This window comes from Aegilops tauschii, chromosome 1 (assembly GCF_002575655.3).
Source record: "Aegilops tauschii subsp. strangulata cultivar AL8/78 chromosome 1, Aet v6.0, whole genome shotgun sequence".
Taxonomy (NCBI): Eukaryota; Viridiplantae; Streptophyta; class Magnoliopsida; order Poales; family Poaceae; genus Aegilops; species Aegilops tauschii.
Genome location: NC_053035.3, coordinates 237405219 through 237422296, shown reverse-complemented (window position 1 = coordinate 237422296; position 17078 = coordinate 237405219).

Below are 17078 nucleotides of genomic sequence, written 5' to 3'. Positions count from 1 at the left end.
GTTGAACATTTTTATTCAATACGGTGAACTATTTTAAGATGATGTTTTCTGAAAAATGAACAAAATTGGAATTTTGAACTTTTATTGGAATTTGAAATTCCAATTTTTTTGAAACATGAATAATTTTGAAAAACATGATTTTTTTGAAGACATGAACAAAATTAGGAATTTCAAACATGTTAGAAAATTCTAAACATTTTTTGAAAATTTTGAATTTAGGAAAAACAAAAAGGAAACAGAAAAAAGAAACAAAATAAGGTAAGGAACAAGGTGTGAGGTGACGACCGGGGTCCAAAAATATCTAGACGACGACGAGGAATGGAACAAATGGACAAGAGAAGTCTGGACATGATCGTCAATGATGCCCTCAGATCTTTACACATTTTTGTACGAATCATTGATGCCACATGCCGATCCTATCTAGCATAAACAAGCAAATTAAAAAACTGGGGTAGAACCATGTTAAAAGTCTCCAAAATCTGATATTTCAATATAAGGTCTACTAAATGGGGTAATATGTGTCACAAATGTACAACTATAGGGTAAAAGGTGGAATTCACTCCACAATAAATTATATAGGCAAAGTGTTTTACATGGAACCATATGACTATATGATTCATCAACTGGGAACATCCGTGATGCACAAAAACCAAGCGAGAGATAACACGGTTTAGTTGAACCAAACATCCATGCAGCGAGACAAGCTGTCCGACATAGTTGCGTCATCCATGCATATAGAAGTACTTCCAATGGGCCTGGGGAAGGAACGATACAACCCCTCAGGTCGCTCCCGCGGGCAGCCAAGGGGTGAACCCTAGTCGCCGCCAGTCAAAGCCCTTCCTCTTCTCCTCCCCTCGCCGCTGTCGGCGGATGCCGCCTGGGCAAAGCCTACGCGGCTCGGGCCCACTCCTGTGACTAACGCGCGGGCCCATGTAGACTATTAGGTGGGCTTTCTGGTTTTGAGAACATTCTAAAAAGTTTCCCTAGATTTTCCGGCCGGTTTTATTTGTTTTTTCGAAGGTCTTTTTGCCATTTTATTTTGTTAAATAAATATATTTGTATTTTCTTCAAATTAGTGATTTTATAGAATGCATGAACTTTTCTTTAGATTGACAATGTTTTCCAAAATTCATGAACATTTTCAAATTCACGAACATTTTCAAATTCATGAATATTATTTCAAATTCTCATGTTTTTAAAAAACATGTAATATTTTCTAAATTTACAAACAGTGCATCCGGACGATATGGACCGTCCGTCGGAGCGAATTCGATGGTCCAGATCCAATGCAATACGCCGATGTCACGTGTATTATATCAGACCCCGAGGGGCATTTTCGGGAGAAAAAATATTTCGAACTGATCAGATTTTTCCCTCCCAAATATTTCGAGGGTATTCTCGGTATGAATTTCAGGGCTATTTTCGGTTCAATTTTTATCCCGTTCGCTAGGGTTTATTCCTCGCCGCCACTAGGGTTTTAATCCTCGCCGGCAGGATCTAGCCATGCGTCGCGGCCCCTCCTTCCCTACACCCCAATTCCCTCGCGATCTCGCATCACCTTTTCAACGAAGAACACGAGAGGAGGCGCACTTCCCTCCCCGCGGCGGCCGCTGGCGAAGATTCGGCGCCATCCCACCTCCCAGTCCTCCATGCAGGTGCCTATAGCCACAAGGTTATAGGCAACCTCTTTCCCACACCCCAATTGGTTGTTTGTGTCCTCTACGCCTCTCCGCCATGGCCGCAGCTTTGATCTGGCCATGCATCTCGTCGGAAGGCAAGGTGGTTGGGTATGGATCATGTTCTGCGAGACTAGATGAAGCGGGCCGCCGGCCTGGACGGCCAGCCCCATTTGTCCAGCCCCGACTGCAAGATCTACGAACGTTCAATCGTTGCATTCATACACTTATACATTCATTCAACATGTATTCTTTCAATTTGGCTGATAGGTGAGATTTGGAGATCAATAGAGATGATAAGCTATTAATTTTGGACTGTACTATAAACAATTCATAGTTTATGTTGCTCAATATTTATGATGCTCGCTTCTTCTTGTGCAATTGCTGGACTGGGATCAACAGACTTGGCATGTGCTTTATAAGAAAAATTAGATTCACATGGGATATCCACCGTTTGAAGTTTGGTGTTAATTCTTATTATGATGTTTTAGCCTTGTTAAAGGGAGAGTAATGATCCTCGCAAAAAGCAGAGAGAAAGGAATGACCATTCGATTCTTCCATATGTTGCATTTCATTCTTCCGTGTTTAGTTATGTCCAATATTTGTTACATGCACACACTTGACAAGGTTAGTACAAGTAGTAATCTTTCCTTTGTTTTGCAGGGCTATGACAGAACATGCTATGTGATTCCCTGAGGCAGGATGGATGTACCATGGCCACCCGACTGTGCTCCTGAAGGTGATCCCTTCAATTCAGTGCACGTCCTACCATGCCACACCATGATCGTTGCAGCACCTGCAGAGGCCCCCTATGGTACATGATTTACTCTGGTTATCCTGATGCTCTTCTTTTTTGGCTTTGCGGCCTGCCTATGAGACATTGACTGTGCCGTTTTCTAGGATTGCGTGTTGATTCATGCAGTATTTTTTCTTCTGTTGTGAGGCTATGCTCATGCTCGTACCTTTTTCTCTCGTATGAAAATAGACATGTGTAACACCCCGCATGTAACTTGCCATATTTGTAACTCCGACTCTTGCCATTTTCGGCTTTGTGTTATGAGATTCCCTCCGTGGTCGGGTTTTGTTTTTCGTTTTGCATTTTGTCATGTCATGCATTTTCATATCATGTCTATCATGTGCATTGCATTTGCATACATGTTCGTCTCTTGCATCCGAGCATTTTCCCCGTTGTCCGTTTTGCAATCCGGCGCTCCTAGCTCCTCCGGTGCACCCCTCTTGTTTTCTTTCGTGTGCGGGTGTCAAACATTCTCGGAATGGACCGAGACTTGTCAAGTGGCCTTATTACACTACCCGGAGACCACTATCGCATTGATGACAGAGACACTTTATTCTTCGAGGACCGGATTGTGGTTCCTAAAGGTGATCTAAGGAAAGTCATAATGAACGAGGCGCACAATTCTCTTCTTTCCATTCATCCTGGAAGTACGAAGATGTATCATGACCTCAAGCAGTCGTATTGGTGGACTCGAATGAAGAGAGAAGTCGCTCAATTCGTGAATGAATGTGATGTCTGTCGAAGAGTAAAAGCAGAACACCAACGACCAGCTGGTCTCCTTCAACCTCTTGCTATCCTAGAATGGAAGTTTGATCATATCGAAATGGACTTCGTGACTGGTTTTCCCAAGTCCAAGCGTGGAAATGATGCTATCTTCGTTGTCATCGACAAGCTCTCTAAAGTGGCTCATTTCCTTCCAATCAAAGAATCCATCACAGCAGCTCAGCTGGCAGAGCTTTACACCTCCAGAATTGTCTCCTTGCACGGCATTCCACAATTGATTTCTTTAGATCATGGAAGCATCTTCACCTCTAAGTTCCGGGACTCCTTTCAGAAGGCCATGGGCACAAACATTCGCTTCAGCACAGCTTTCCATCCTCAAACTAGTGGCCAAGTCGAGCGAGTCAATCAAATTCTTGAAGATATGCTCAGGGCTTGTGTCATTTCCTTTGGCATGAAATGGGAAGATTGTCTTCCATATGCTGAATTCTCCTACAACAACAGCTTCCAAGCGAGTTCGGGCAAGGCCCCATTCAAGATTCTCTATGGCAGAAAGTGCCGTACTCCTCTCAATTGGTCAGAGACTGGTGAACGCCAACTTCTTGGCAATGACTTAATCACTGAAGCTGAAGAAATGTGTAAAGTCATTCGTGATAATCTCAAAGCCGCGCAATCGCGCCAGAAGAGTTACTATGATAGTAAGCACCATGATTTGGCTTTCGAGATCGGAGACCATGTCTACCTCCGCGTCTCTCCAATGAAAGGCACTCGTCGCTTCGGTATCAAAGGGAAGCTTGCCCCTAGATACGTGGGTCCTTTCAAGATCATTGGCAAAAGAGGCGACCTCGCCTATCAACTTGAGCTTCCTGCCAACTTCGCGAACGTGCACGATGTGTTCCACGTGTCACAGCTCCACAAGTGCTTCAAGGCGCCTGAGCGCACTATCAACTTCGAAGAGATTGACCTCCAAGAAGATTTGTCTTATCATGAGCACCCCGTTGCTATTCTTGAAGGAACTGAGCGCAAGACTCGCAACAAGGCAATCAAATTCCTGAAAGTGAAGTGGTCGCACCATTCCGACCGGGAAGCCACCTGGGAACGCGAGGACCATCTCCGTTCCGAATATCCAGAGTTCTTTCAGTCCTAGATCTCGGGACGAGATCCTCTCGTAGTGGTGGAGTGTTGTAACACCCCGCATGTAACTTGCCATATTTGTAACTCCGACTCTTGCCATTTTCGGCTTTGTGTTATGAGATTCCCTCCGTGGTCGGGTTTTGTTTTTCGTTTTGCATTTTGTCATGTCATGCATTTTCATATCATGTCATCATGTGCATTGCATTTGCATACGTGTTCGTCTCTTGCATCCGAGCATTTTCCCCGTTGTCCGTTTTGCAATCCGGCGCTCCTAGCTCCTCCGGTGCACCCCTCTTGTTTTCTTTTGTGTGCGGGTGTCAAACATTCTCGGAATGGACCGAGGCTTGTCAAGTGGCCTTATTACACTACCCGGAGACCACCGGTCAAGTTTCGTTCCATTTGGAGGTCGTTTGGTACTCCAACGGTTAACCGGGCATCCGCAAAGTCCATTTGAGTGTCCAGCAAAACCCCCCCTAAAAACCAGCCCAAAACCCACCAAACTCTCTTCCATGCTCTAGGTCGTTTGATCATGATCGTGTGGGCGAAAACCGCACCTCATTTGGACTCTCCTAGCTCCCTCTACCTATAAAACTCCATCCCCTCCCGAAAACGAATCGCAGATCAAACCCTAGCGTCTTCCACCTCGCGCCGCCGGACAAAGTCCGCCCGCGCCGACCGACGAATCCGGTGCTGACACTTGTCGCCGCCGCCCTCTCCACCGCGCCGGCCCGCGGAGCCCAGGGAGGGCCCGCGCGAGCCCGCGTCTGCCCCCCCGCCGTCTGCCTCCGCGCCGCCCGAGTCCGGCCGCCGCCGCCGCCCGCCGGCGCAACGCCGCCGCCGCCGGCAACCCCGCCGCCCGTCGCCATGTGTGCCACCGCGCCTGCCGCCGCCGAGCCGCGGCCTCCCTCTCCTCCTCCGGCCCCGAGGCCGCCGCCTCCTCCTCCTCCGACGCCGGCCCCGCCGTCCTCTCTCCCCGCGCCAAGGCCCGCCGTCTCCTTCCTCCCATCGCCGGAGACGAGCGCCACCGGAGCCCCATCGCTAGATCCGATCGGGGTACTGTAGCAGGTTGACCCGAACCCCCCCCCCCCCCCCCCAAATTCCTAAGTCTGCGCGATATGTGCACTTGTTCCTCGTGGCATAACTCATTGTGCATAGCTCCGATTCGCGCGTGTAATATGTCAAATTGTTCGTCTCGTGATGCTCTACATTTTGTTCAATTGCACTATGTTCAGTAGAGGTCATCTTGATGCCCAAATCTCTGTTGCAAGAGGGCTAGTTGCTGTTATCTTCTGGTTCTTAGCAGAATTTGGAGATTTGTCATTTTTGTATCATTTAATCTGTGCATCTTATGGGCATGAGCTTTACATGTGTTTTGAATTATGCCATGCCATCTTTCCAAGGGTGTATGCCATGTATTTTTGTGATCTCTGTGGTGACTAGCACAAGCATGCAAAGTAGGCTCCGTAATGTTTCTGATTTCAGGGACTTAGTGATTTCTCCAAGTCCTTGTCTGCTGTTATTTTGTTGCCATGTAAACTTGATGCTACAGAGAGATCCATGCATAGTTTGGAGATATTCAGTAAGGATGTTTTGTAGCTATAGTTGTAATTGATCCATTCCTGCCCGTGTTTGCAATTATGGGGTACCATAGCATGACTCAATATTGCTCTACTTTTGCTATAAAATATTTCTGGCAGATACTTAACATGATATGCAATTTTGCCAAGCTTATTATAGTTGATCCATACATGCTATGCTTTTGTTCTTGCCATGGATATATTCATAAACATGCCATCTTGCTGTAGGTATGCTTGTTTTGTCATGCATTGCTTTGTGGTGAGTGCATCAAGCTCACCAACATGCCTACATATTATTGTTTCTGCCATGCTCTGTTTTCTGGCAAGTCTGAAACCTGATAACGAAACATGCTATGTTTACATGCTTGTCATCATATATTTTGGTCCTTTTTGGCTTATAGTCATTAAGGGACTTTTGTCATATGCATTTAGTAGAACACTTCCATGCCTTGCTTTGCTATGTTAAGTTCCTGTAGCATGTTGATTTCGTGCTCTGAACATTGCTACCTGATGCTGTTTTCTGCCATGTCCAGTTTTTCACCAAGTCTGTGATCCTGTTATCTTTTGCACTTTTTCCATGCTTGTTTGAGCTTGGTATGTTGTGATCTAGCCGTAGCTCAGTGTTCATATTTTGTCAAACATCTCCTGTAGATTACTGTCATATGCTTTGTTGCTATGTTGGATTGCTGTAGCATTGTTGCTTGTTGCATTTTAAGTGCTATCATGCTGTTTATCGCAGATTCACGTCACTCTTGTTTTGCTTGCCATTTGCAAACCGTGCATCCGATTCCGGTGATCTTCATATCGATTTCGACCGAAATCATCTCATCTTTCCAGTGGCATGCTTGGTTTGCAAAGTTACTGCCTTGTTCATCATTTTCCTTCCGGAGCACGCATATGCATCACATATCATATCTTGCATATCATACATGTTTTGCATCATGTTGCTTGTGCATTTCTCGTTGTTGATTGTGGTTCCGTTTGTTTGTGTTCTTGTCTTGGGTAGAGCCGGGAGACGAGTTCGTGAACGAGGAACCTGTTGAGTACGCTTACGAGGATCAAGTTTTCGACAACTCTGAGAACCTTGCAGGCAAGATGACCACCCCTCGAAATCACTTCTATCTTTGCTTTGCTAGTTGTTCGCTCTATTGCCATGCTGCGCTACCTATCACTTGCTATATCATGCCTCCCATATTGCCATGTCAGCCTCTAACCATCCTTTCCTAGCAAACCGTTGTTTGGCTAAGTTACCGCTTTTGCTCAGCCCCTCTTATAGCGTTGCTAGTTGCAGGTGAAGTTGAAGTTTGTTCCATGTTGGAACATGGATATGTTGGGATATCACAATATCTCTTATTTATTTAATGCATCTATATATTTGGTAAAGGGTGGAAGGCTCGGCCTTATGCCTGGTGTTTTGTTCCATCTTGCCGCCCTAGTTACTGATATACCGGGATTATGTTCCTTGAGTTTGCGTTCCTTACACGGTCGGGTGATTTATGGGACCCCCTTGACAGTTCGCCTTGAATAAAACTCCTACAGCAAGGCCCAACCTTGGTTTTACCATTTGCCACCTAAGCCTTTTCCCCCGGGTTTTCGCGAGCCCGAGGGTCATCTTTATTTTAACCCCCCCGGGCCAGTGCTCCTTCGAGTGTTGGTCCGAACCGAGCAGCCTGCGGGGCCACCTCGGGGAAACTCGAGGTCTGGTTTTACTCGTAGCTTGACTTATCCGGTGTGCCCTGAGAACGAGATATGTGCAGCTCCTATCGGGATTTGTCGGCACATTCGGGCGGCTTTGCTGGTCTTGTTTTACCATTGTCGAAATGTCTTGTAAACCGGGATTCCGAGACTGATCGGGTCTTTCCGGGAGAAGGTTTATCCTTCGTTGACCGTGAGAGCTTATGATGGGCTAAGTTGGGACACCCCTGCAGGGTATTATCTTTCGAAAGCCGTGCCCGCGGTTATGAGGCAGATGGGAATTTGTTAATGTCCGGTTGTAGAGAACTTGTCACTTGACCCAATTAAAATGCATCAACTGCGTGTGTAGCCGTGATGGTCTCTTCTCGGCGGAGTCCGGGAAGTGAACACGGTCTGAGTTATGATTGACGTAAGTAGGAGTTCAGGATCACTTCTTGGTCATTGCTAGATGCTGACCGTTCCGTTGCTTCTCTTTTCGCTCTCTTTTGCGTATGTTAGCCACCATATATGCTTTTGCCGCTGCAGCTCCACCTCATTACTCCATCCTTTCCTACAAGCTTAAATAGTCTTGATCTCGTGGGTGTGAGATTGCTGAGTCCCCGTGACTCACAGATTCTACCAAAACAGTTGCAGGAGCCGAAGATGCCAGTGCAGATGATGGGGTCGATCTCAAGTGGGAGTTCGACGAGGAACGTGGTCGTTACTATGTGTCTTTTCCTGATGATCAGTAGTGGAGCCCAGTTGGGACGATCGGGGATCTAGCATTTGGGGTTGTCTTATTTTCATCTGGATTTTGACCGTAGTCGGTCTATATGTTTGTATTTTGGATGATGTATGAATAATATTTATGTATTGTGTGAAGTGGCGATTGTAAGCCAACTCTTTATCCCATTCTTGTTCATTACATGGGATTGTGTGAAGATGACCCTTCTTGCGACAAAACCACTATGCGGTTATGCCTCTAAGTCGTGCCTCGACACGTGGGAGATATAGCCGCATCGTGGGCGTTACAAGATGTAATAATCCATTATTCTTCGAGGGTTGCCCGTGCACTGTAATTGGTCCGAACCTTGCCCAGGCACTGTTACTGTCACATGGTTGTAAAAAGCAAATATAGATTTCTACGAGACCCCGTAGAGACCAAATTTATTCAAGCAAAGTATTGTAACCAATATCATTGAAGTTTCACAACTTGACTCATCCGCAATGGACTAAGAACACGACTAGGAAACCTTCTTCGGGACTAAAACCCAACCACACCCTACTCTATCGCTTTATGACCAAGTGTTCACTCCACATGTAAGAATGAACCACAATGCTGGACTAACTGCTTGCATCCTCGTCGTCTTCAACCGCAGCTGCATTCGATAGCCTAGCATGATACTGCTTGAACCTATTCCTGTATTTCATTTTGTTGTAGGGTGAATCGACAAGCACAACAGGTAGCTCTCTTCTGAATTTGTCGATGTAGGCCTGCATGCGAGGATATGTTAGTATCGTTCCATACGTTTTAGAAAATGACAGAATTTTAGGTGTTACTCTACGTACTTCGTCATATTGCAACCTCAGTTTTACTCCCGTAAATAATTCGATGTTCTTCAGCATGTACAGTGCACAGCAAGAACTGCAACATTTTATGTTGTTAGATCAGCATTTCAGATATTAACAATCTAAAACAAAAACAAAAGCTAATATTGTTGACTGGCGTCTCATCGGATTTTGGCACATTAATATTCTGTACTGGCCATTGCGTCACGTTAATGTCTTCCCATGCATTGCTTTCAATCCCATTGACTCGCATCGCTGCTCTCAGATGTGCTTCCATCCCACGTACCTGCAAGCCCAATGGGATGAGAAGTTGCCTACGACTAATACTTACATACGATGTTAAATCCTTTCTTATAATTAAATATGTTGAAATTCTCACCACGTTATTTACTTCTCTGGGTACCATACAGTGGAAAAGTGAATCAAGAACCTGAATCTCCTTCCTTCTGGGGTTTACGACCACAAGGAACCAGTGCACGTTTAAACTGTTCGTAGGTAGGAAAACCTGAAGTGCACAGATAATTAGATCAACGTGTATAGTAATAAAAAATCCGTTCTACATCAGGTTAAAATACCATATCATGTTTCAGGTAGGTGGTGCCTTGTGTTGTTCCAGGATGCCTGCCAAAGCGTCCTCGTAGCACTCCTCTATCCTACCATCTCTTTCGAGCTTAGCGACGCCGGCCACCCTCTCAATGTAAACCAGTTGGCCGTCCCTTGTGTCAATTGGTTCACCATGATGCATGAGCTGGATCGCAGCATCACCCACCTACAACAATAATCAAGTTAATTGTATTGTACAAAAATGAAACTTCATAAACTAATTTGTGAAATACTATCTTACTTCGTCACCCAACCATACGCCATCTTCAGATTCATCTTTATGGGTGAGGCATTGCAAATGCTTTGATAGCACGACAATGTCATCAACTAAGACCATTTGTTTTTCATGATTTGTAGTGTTGATCAGTGACGCCACGAAATCCCGTCGAACCACGTCTAGTTGGTCCCTCTGGGTTTCAGGAACTTCTGACCTCTTTTTAAGTTGCTAGAGCCGATTTTCCTCTTTTTATTGTTCGTGTCCTCGGAATCATTTGTACACTCTGATGGAGTCTTGTTTTTCCTTTTTTTTCTCAGTATCGTACGAAGCATACTCGTCATTCTTATACAATTGCAATACCACCCTTTTCTTTTCGCCCCCATGATTTGGTGGCGTCGATGCAACCACACTTACTTGTTGCTGCTTTCGAAAGGATTCATCATGGTTGTCATCATCTGTGAAGGCACGGGGCTCTTCAGGATCTCGCGATCCCATAGCCTTCACAGAGTGCTGCTTACTCCGTCTGTTGAACGGATTCTGTCATACGAAATAAACCGCGTGTTAGCCTTTAGCAGATTCTTGCTCAATTATAGGTAAAATGTGCATCACCTGGAAATCTTCAAGGCTTGTGGTGGCTTTGGAATACATTTGCTTATCAAAACTAGGAGCTCCCTGGATATCATCCACCTCTTTCAAAAGCTTACGAACACCACTGAGATCCTGTTTGATTTTTACAGCAACTCTTTCGAATGCTTCATCCTGTACGTGGAAGATCACATGTTATTTCTAAAACGACAATGATTGTTTCATAATTAAGTTAACATGCATGCGTACGCCAAAATCTTCATCAAGGTTCTTCATGGGGGGCTCCATGTCATCATTTTTTATTCCCTGCTTACAATCGTGCTTAACAGCGACCTCCGTGACATCCTTTTGTTTCCCCTGGTCAGAAGCCTGCTCAGCATTCTCAACAGAGGTCTCCATTGGGTGTGAAGGTGCCCCGAGGTCAGATAGATGTATGTCCTCCACTCCTGGAAATATTCCATCGCGTTTTTTCTTTAAAAAATACATGTTAGTCTAGGGTGTTTTCATAGTAAACTAATTTAGAAAAAACTTGTACACGTAAATTTCCAATTATATATACTAATCTCATAATTCTAGGCTTACGTTCAATTCTTTGATGAGGTCCTCCGTGAGCTTGCCATTTGTACGGGTATGCCTAAGGCACTCATCCATTTTCTTTTCAAGGGTGCACATCCTATCGACTTGTTCTGCACCGGCCTCCCGCATGAGGGAGGCAACTTCTTGCAAATCAGTCAATAAATGTCCGACGAGTACCTTAATCTGAGACTTTGAAACAGTTAGAATCATATAACTTCATACTAGTTGGAATGTTACAATATATATATTTGTGCCTGATGTAACTCATTTACCTGAGCGCCAGTCTTTGGTTTGGCCAGCATACCATCTCGTGCTGGAATGAAAGGCCTCATCAGGTCCTCAACATACTGCAATTTAGTGTCGTTAGTATGATTTAGAAAATATATATGTTACATAATCCAGGCAATGTGCTGACATTTTACCTCTCCAACTCCTAGATAATTATTCTGGATTATATTGTCAACCTTTTTTGCCTTCTCCTCGCTCCAGTTCTGGATCAGCGGCCTTAACCTTGATTCATACGAGATGCTAGAGTCCAATTGGTGCACTCTGAACTTCTCGTAGTACCATGTCTGCATGACAACAAAAGCAGTTTACAAACATTCTCGTACATTATGTAATGTATGTTAGGTAACTGATAATTGTACTACTACGAATTACCTGCAGCAGTGTAGATTCCGCTCCAGAATTGCCTCACCATTTACAAAATTCTTTACGCTATCCATAAGATAGTCAAGCGTCAGCTGTCCAAGATTTGTGCCCTTTATCGTCCCAAAGTTTCTAACAATCCCAATATATTTGTTATCCACATACTCCTCTTTTGTTCGGCATACATATTTGCCTATGGTGTACAAGACAAATGGCTTGACAAAATTTGGTGTGCTATCGCCTTTCATCTTGGCTAGCAATTCTTTGAAAGTTATTTTGGTGTTATTACGGTCTTTCAGTTTGTTCCACAACTCCATATTATCATCAAGATTTGAAGGGGCGTGCTTCTTCCCATGGCAGGGCATGCCTGTTATATGCGCTACATCTTGTAGTGTGATCCTACATGGTCTCCCATTGATGATAAAGGCATCCTACTCTGCATCATATGAATTAGCGATGGCCAGGCACAGTACACGTCTAATTTTGATGCTAGGTGTCTTAAGAAGTCCACCTAGTCCTATCAACTGGATGTACATCCTTTGCTGCATGTTCAATCCGTTTATGAACTCCTCATATGGCGGCAAAGAAGCATCCTGGGTTCAATGGATGTGCAAGTGTGATTAGATTCAACATGGTATACAATTTAAACACTCATACAGACGAATACAACTTATATATACCAACATAAACAATATGCTCTACGCTACTGCATGAGGTACAAGCATGCTGAGTTCCATGAATGTGCAAATACTATCATTAGATTCAACTTGGTTACGTTTGAATGGTCATATAAGGTAATCTCCATTGCAAGGCACTTATCTGAAATAAAATAAAGATTGGAAAATAAAAAACTATCCAACCGTGGTCTCCTCAACTCTAGGCACTAATCATGGTTAGTAGTATGGAATTAAAACATGGGCCATCGATGCCTTCCATAACTCGTGCGAAAGGAAAAAAAGAAGGCAAGCGCCCGCTGCACTAATTGGCATCGACAAGACCAGACGCTAAGATTTAGCCTGGAATTAATCAATGAACTGCGAATCTGGTAGGAAACAAATCCTAGCAACCTCCCCTAACGCCCCCAACTTAATTTGCTTAAAAACGTGCTGAGTTACATGAATATGCAAACAACGAGTGGGGTTGCAGCAAGAGATCATGGGAGGAAGATCGTGGCACGAAAAATAGCAGCGGCTGCAGCAGGAGATCGTGGGGAGTTACCAGAGGATTCATGTTTGGCTCCGTCATTCGGCCTTGCTGGATTCCTGGGTTGCTCCGTCCTTCGGTCTTGCTGGTTTGGGCGGCGCAGAAGGACAAACTATGATGTACGAGGTTTCAAAGGATCCCTATTTATAGGGATCGTAACAACCCGGGCATATATCTACGTATAGATTTCTTCGGTTGGAGGAAATCAAGGGATGGGACCCACCTGGTTGAATATTAGGGTGGCGTGGAGAGTTTAGCAAAGGTAAGTTATGGTTTAAAAAACCCCAAGGTAAGTTGCGTAACAACACATAGGTCTCCTGAGAATCCCGATCATCAAAAAGATATAGTTCCCGTTTCTTTGAAAATCAGCCAAAAGAACTGGACCGCTTTTATTATTGGTTATAAGTAGTTCACTTGACCTCTTTTAGGATGAAAACTTGTTCTAAAGTCAACTAGGATTGAGTCTTCACACGTGAAGTATTTTACTCTCTTGTGAAGCTATTTTATTGCCCATCCGATCTTGCATGCTCATGCTCATACCTTTTTTCCTCGTATATGCGAGACCAAATTTTGTTAATAATACTGAATCATGTCTGGTGCTGCTCAAGATGGCACGACACCATGGTTTTCACTTCGGTGAGATTTCGATGAAATAACTGAACTTCATTCATTTCAGCACTCACTACAATATTTGCCTTTCAGCCAAAATATTTCAGCCTCACTGAATTTCGGCCAAAATATTTCAGCACTCGCTGAAATTTTTCTGAAACTTCTAACTAGCGATCTTAAAAAAATTCTGAAACTTCTAACTAGCGATGTAATTGTTCTGAATCTTGTCAAGACTCCGACAAAACTTAAAATGTAAATTTAAGAATTTAGTTAACCTTCCTAAGCTTCAAAAGTTCTGGTTGTAAAAAGCAAATATATGTTTCAGCGTCTCCCATGCAGACCAAATTTATTTCAAGAATAGTATTTGGAACCAGTACTGTGAAATATTACAACTTGATTAATCTGCACTGGACTAAGAACATGGCTAGGAAACCTTCTTTGGGACTAAAACTAAACCACACCCTACTCTACCGCTTCATAACCAAGTGTACACTCCAGATCTAAGAATCAACCACTGCTGGACTAACTGCTTGCATCTTGATGATCTTCAATCGCAGCTGCATCCGATAGGCTAGCATTGTACGTCTTCAGCCTTTTCATGGACTTCAATTTATTGTAGGGCGAATTAAGAAGGACAACAGGCAGCTCTCTTCTATAATTGTCAATGTATGCCTGCATGGGAGGATATGTTAGTATCGTTCCATATGTTTACAAAATTGACAGAATTTTAGGTGTTACTCTACGTACTTGGTCATAACGCAGCGTAAGATCTTCTCCCGTAAAGAATTCAATGTTCTTCAACATGTAGAGTGCACAAGAAGAACTACAACAATTAATTCTGTTAGCAGCATTTCACGTATTAACAATGAAAAACATAATTAGAAGCTAATACTGTTGATTGACTTGTCATCTTATCTTGGCACAGGAACATGCTTTACTGTCCATTGGGTCACGTTAATGTCTTGCCATGCATGGCTTTGTGGTCCATTGATTCGCAGCGATGCTCTCAGATGTGCTTCCACCCCACGTATCTGCCAAAGTCCATGGTATGAGAAGTTGCTCACGGTTCATGGTTAGGTATGATGCTAAATCCTGTGTTATATTGAAAGACGTTTAAAATCTCACCACGTGAACCACTTGTGTGCGTACTACGTAGCTGAAAAGTGAATCAAGAATCTGAATCTCCCTCCTTCTGGGGTTTACGACCACAAGGAACCAGTGGGTGTTCGCCATGTTCGTAGGTAGAAAAACCTGGACAGCAAAGATGATTACATCAACATGCATAATAATTAGAAAAATAAATGTGTTTATGTCATGGTTAGATGGTACCAGATCATGTCTGAGGTAGTTGTCTCCTTTTGTTGTTCCATGACTGCCCGCCAAAGCGGCCTCGTGGCAGTTCTCTACCTTACCGTCTCTTTCGAGCATAGTGACGCCGGCCACCCTCTCAATGTAAACCAGTTGCCCGTCCCTTATGTCCTTAGGATGATCATGACACATGATCTGAATCACAACATCAACCAACTAAAACAAAAATCAAGTTAATTGTACTGTGCAAAAGAAAATTGATAAAATAATTTGGCAAATATCTTACTTCGTCACCCAACCATTTGTCATCTTCGCCTCCATCTGTCATGGTGAGGCATTGCAAATGCTTCTGTAGCAGAACAATGTCATCAATTACCACCAATTGTTTATCAAGATCTGAGGTGTTGACAATTTCAGCCACTTAAATCTGTCGGAACTTGTCAAGGTCGGTCTCCAGCCTCAAAGCACCTGTGTCTGTATCTTTTAAATTGCTTGCACGGTTTTTCCTCTTTGTATTCTTTGTGTCCTTGGAATCGTTGGTAGACTCCGATGGAGTCCTGTTTTTCTTTCTCTTCTTATCACTATCGTACATAACATAATCTTCATTGCACAATAATGAAGATGCCACTCTTTTCCGGATGCTCGCACGAGTTGGTAGCATGGAATCAACCACATTATCTTGTCGCTGCTTTGCTAAAGAATCATCATAGTTGTCCTCATCAACTGGGAAGACATGGGGCTCTTCCGGCTCCCTTATTCCCTTAGCCTTGGCAGACCGGTGATTGCTTTTGGTACCTGCCTCTCCCCCCACCTCAATACTGACATCTTCATCATCTTGATCTCTTCTTTCTTCAGCCTTTCGCACATTCTCATTGTGCCTCAAATTCAGAGGATCCTGTGATTCGAAATAAAGCACTTGTTAGCTTGCAATCTGCGCGAAAAAAACCCAGTTAACTGTAAAGTGTGCATCACCAGGAAAGCTTCAAGGCTTGTGGTGGCTTTGGAATGCTTTCGCGAATCCAAACTCGGAGCACCCTGCGAAGCATCCAACTCTTTATAAAGCTGTGAAACATTCTTGAGACTCTCCTTGCAAGCTGCAGCAACAGCTCTGTTTTCTTCATGCTGAACGTGGAAGATCATATGTTAGCTACGAATCTGCGTTAACTTAAAACAAAATCAGTTAGATGTGAAATGTGTATCATCATGAAAGCTTCAAGGCTTGTGGTGGTTTTTGAATGCTTTCGCGATTGCAAACTAGGAGCAGGCTGCAAATCTTCAGCTACATTCTTCATGGGGGCATCCATGTTATCTTTTTGTATTCCTTTAGCAGAAATGCCTTTGGCAATGACCTCCGTGTCATATTTTTGTTTTTGCTGGTGAGTAGTATTCTCTCCTGGGACCTCCATTGGGTCCGCAGGTACTCCCAGGTCAGATAGCTGTATGTCCTCTACTCCTAGGCGATCAGCATCAAATATTCCATAGCGGTGGTTCTTTAAAAAAAATGTGTTAGTGTGGAGAGTATTGATAGTAAAATTATTTATAGAAACTCATAATGGTATACTTACATTGAATTCTGTGATGAGGTCGTCCGTGCGTCTGCCGTTCACAAGTGTACGCCTAAGGCACTCGTCCATTTTTTTTCAAGGGTGCACATCCTATCAAATTGTTGTGCACTGGCCTCCCGCACAATGGAGGCAACTTCTTTCAAATCAGCCAATACGCGGCCCATGAGTGCCTTATCCTGCAAATTACAAGCAGCTAGAAGCATATGACTTCGATTGTACTTGCAAAGTTACAATATATATTTATGCCTGATGTTCATCATTTACCTGACCGTGAGTCTTTGGTTTGACCGGCGTCCCAACTGGTGGCGGATTGAAAGGCCACAACAGGTCATCAACATACTGCATGTTAGTGTCGTTAGTATCATTCAAAACATATGGTAGATAATCCAGGCACACAGTACTAACACTTTACCTCTGCAACCCCTATATAATTTTTGTTGATTATGTTGTCAACCTTCTGTGCCTCCTCGTCACTCCAGTTTTGGATCAGCGGACTTAACCTTGATGCATACGAGATGGTAGAGTCCAATTGGTGCACCCTCCACTTCTCGTAGTACCACGTCTGCATAACAACAAAAATAACTTAGAAAATTTCCCATAAAATTAAATGTATGGTAT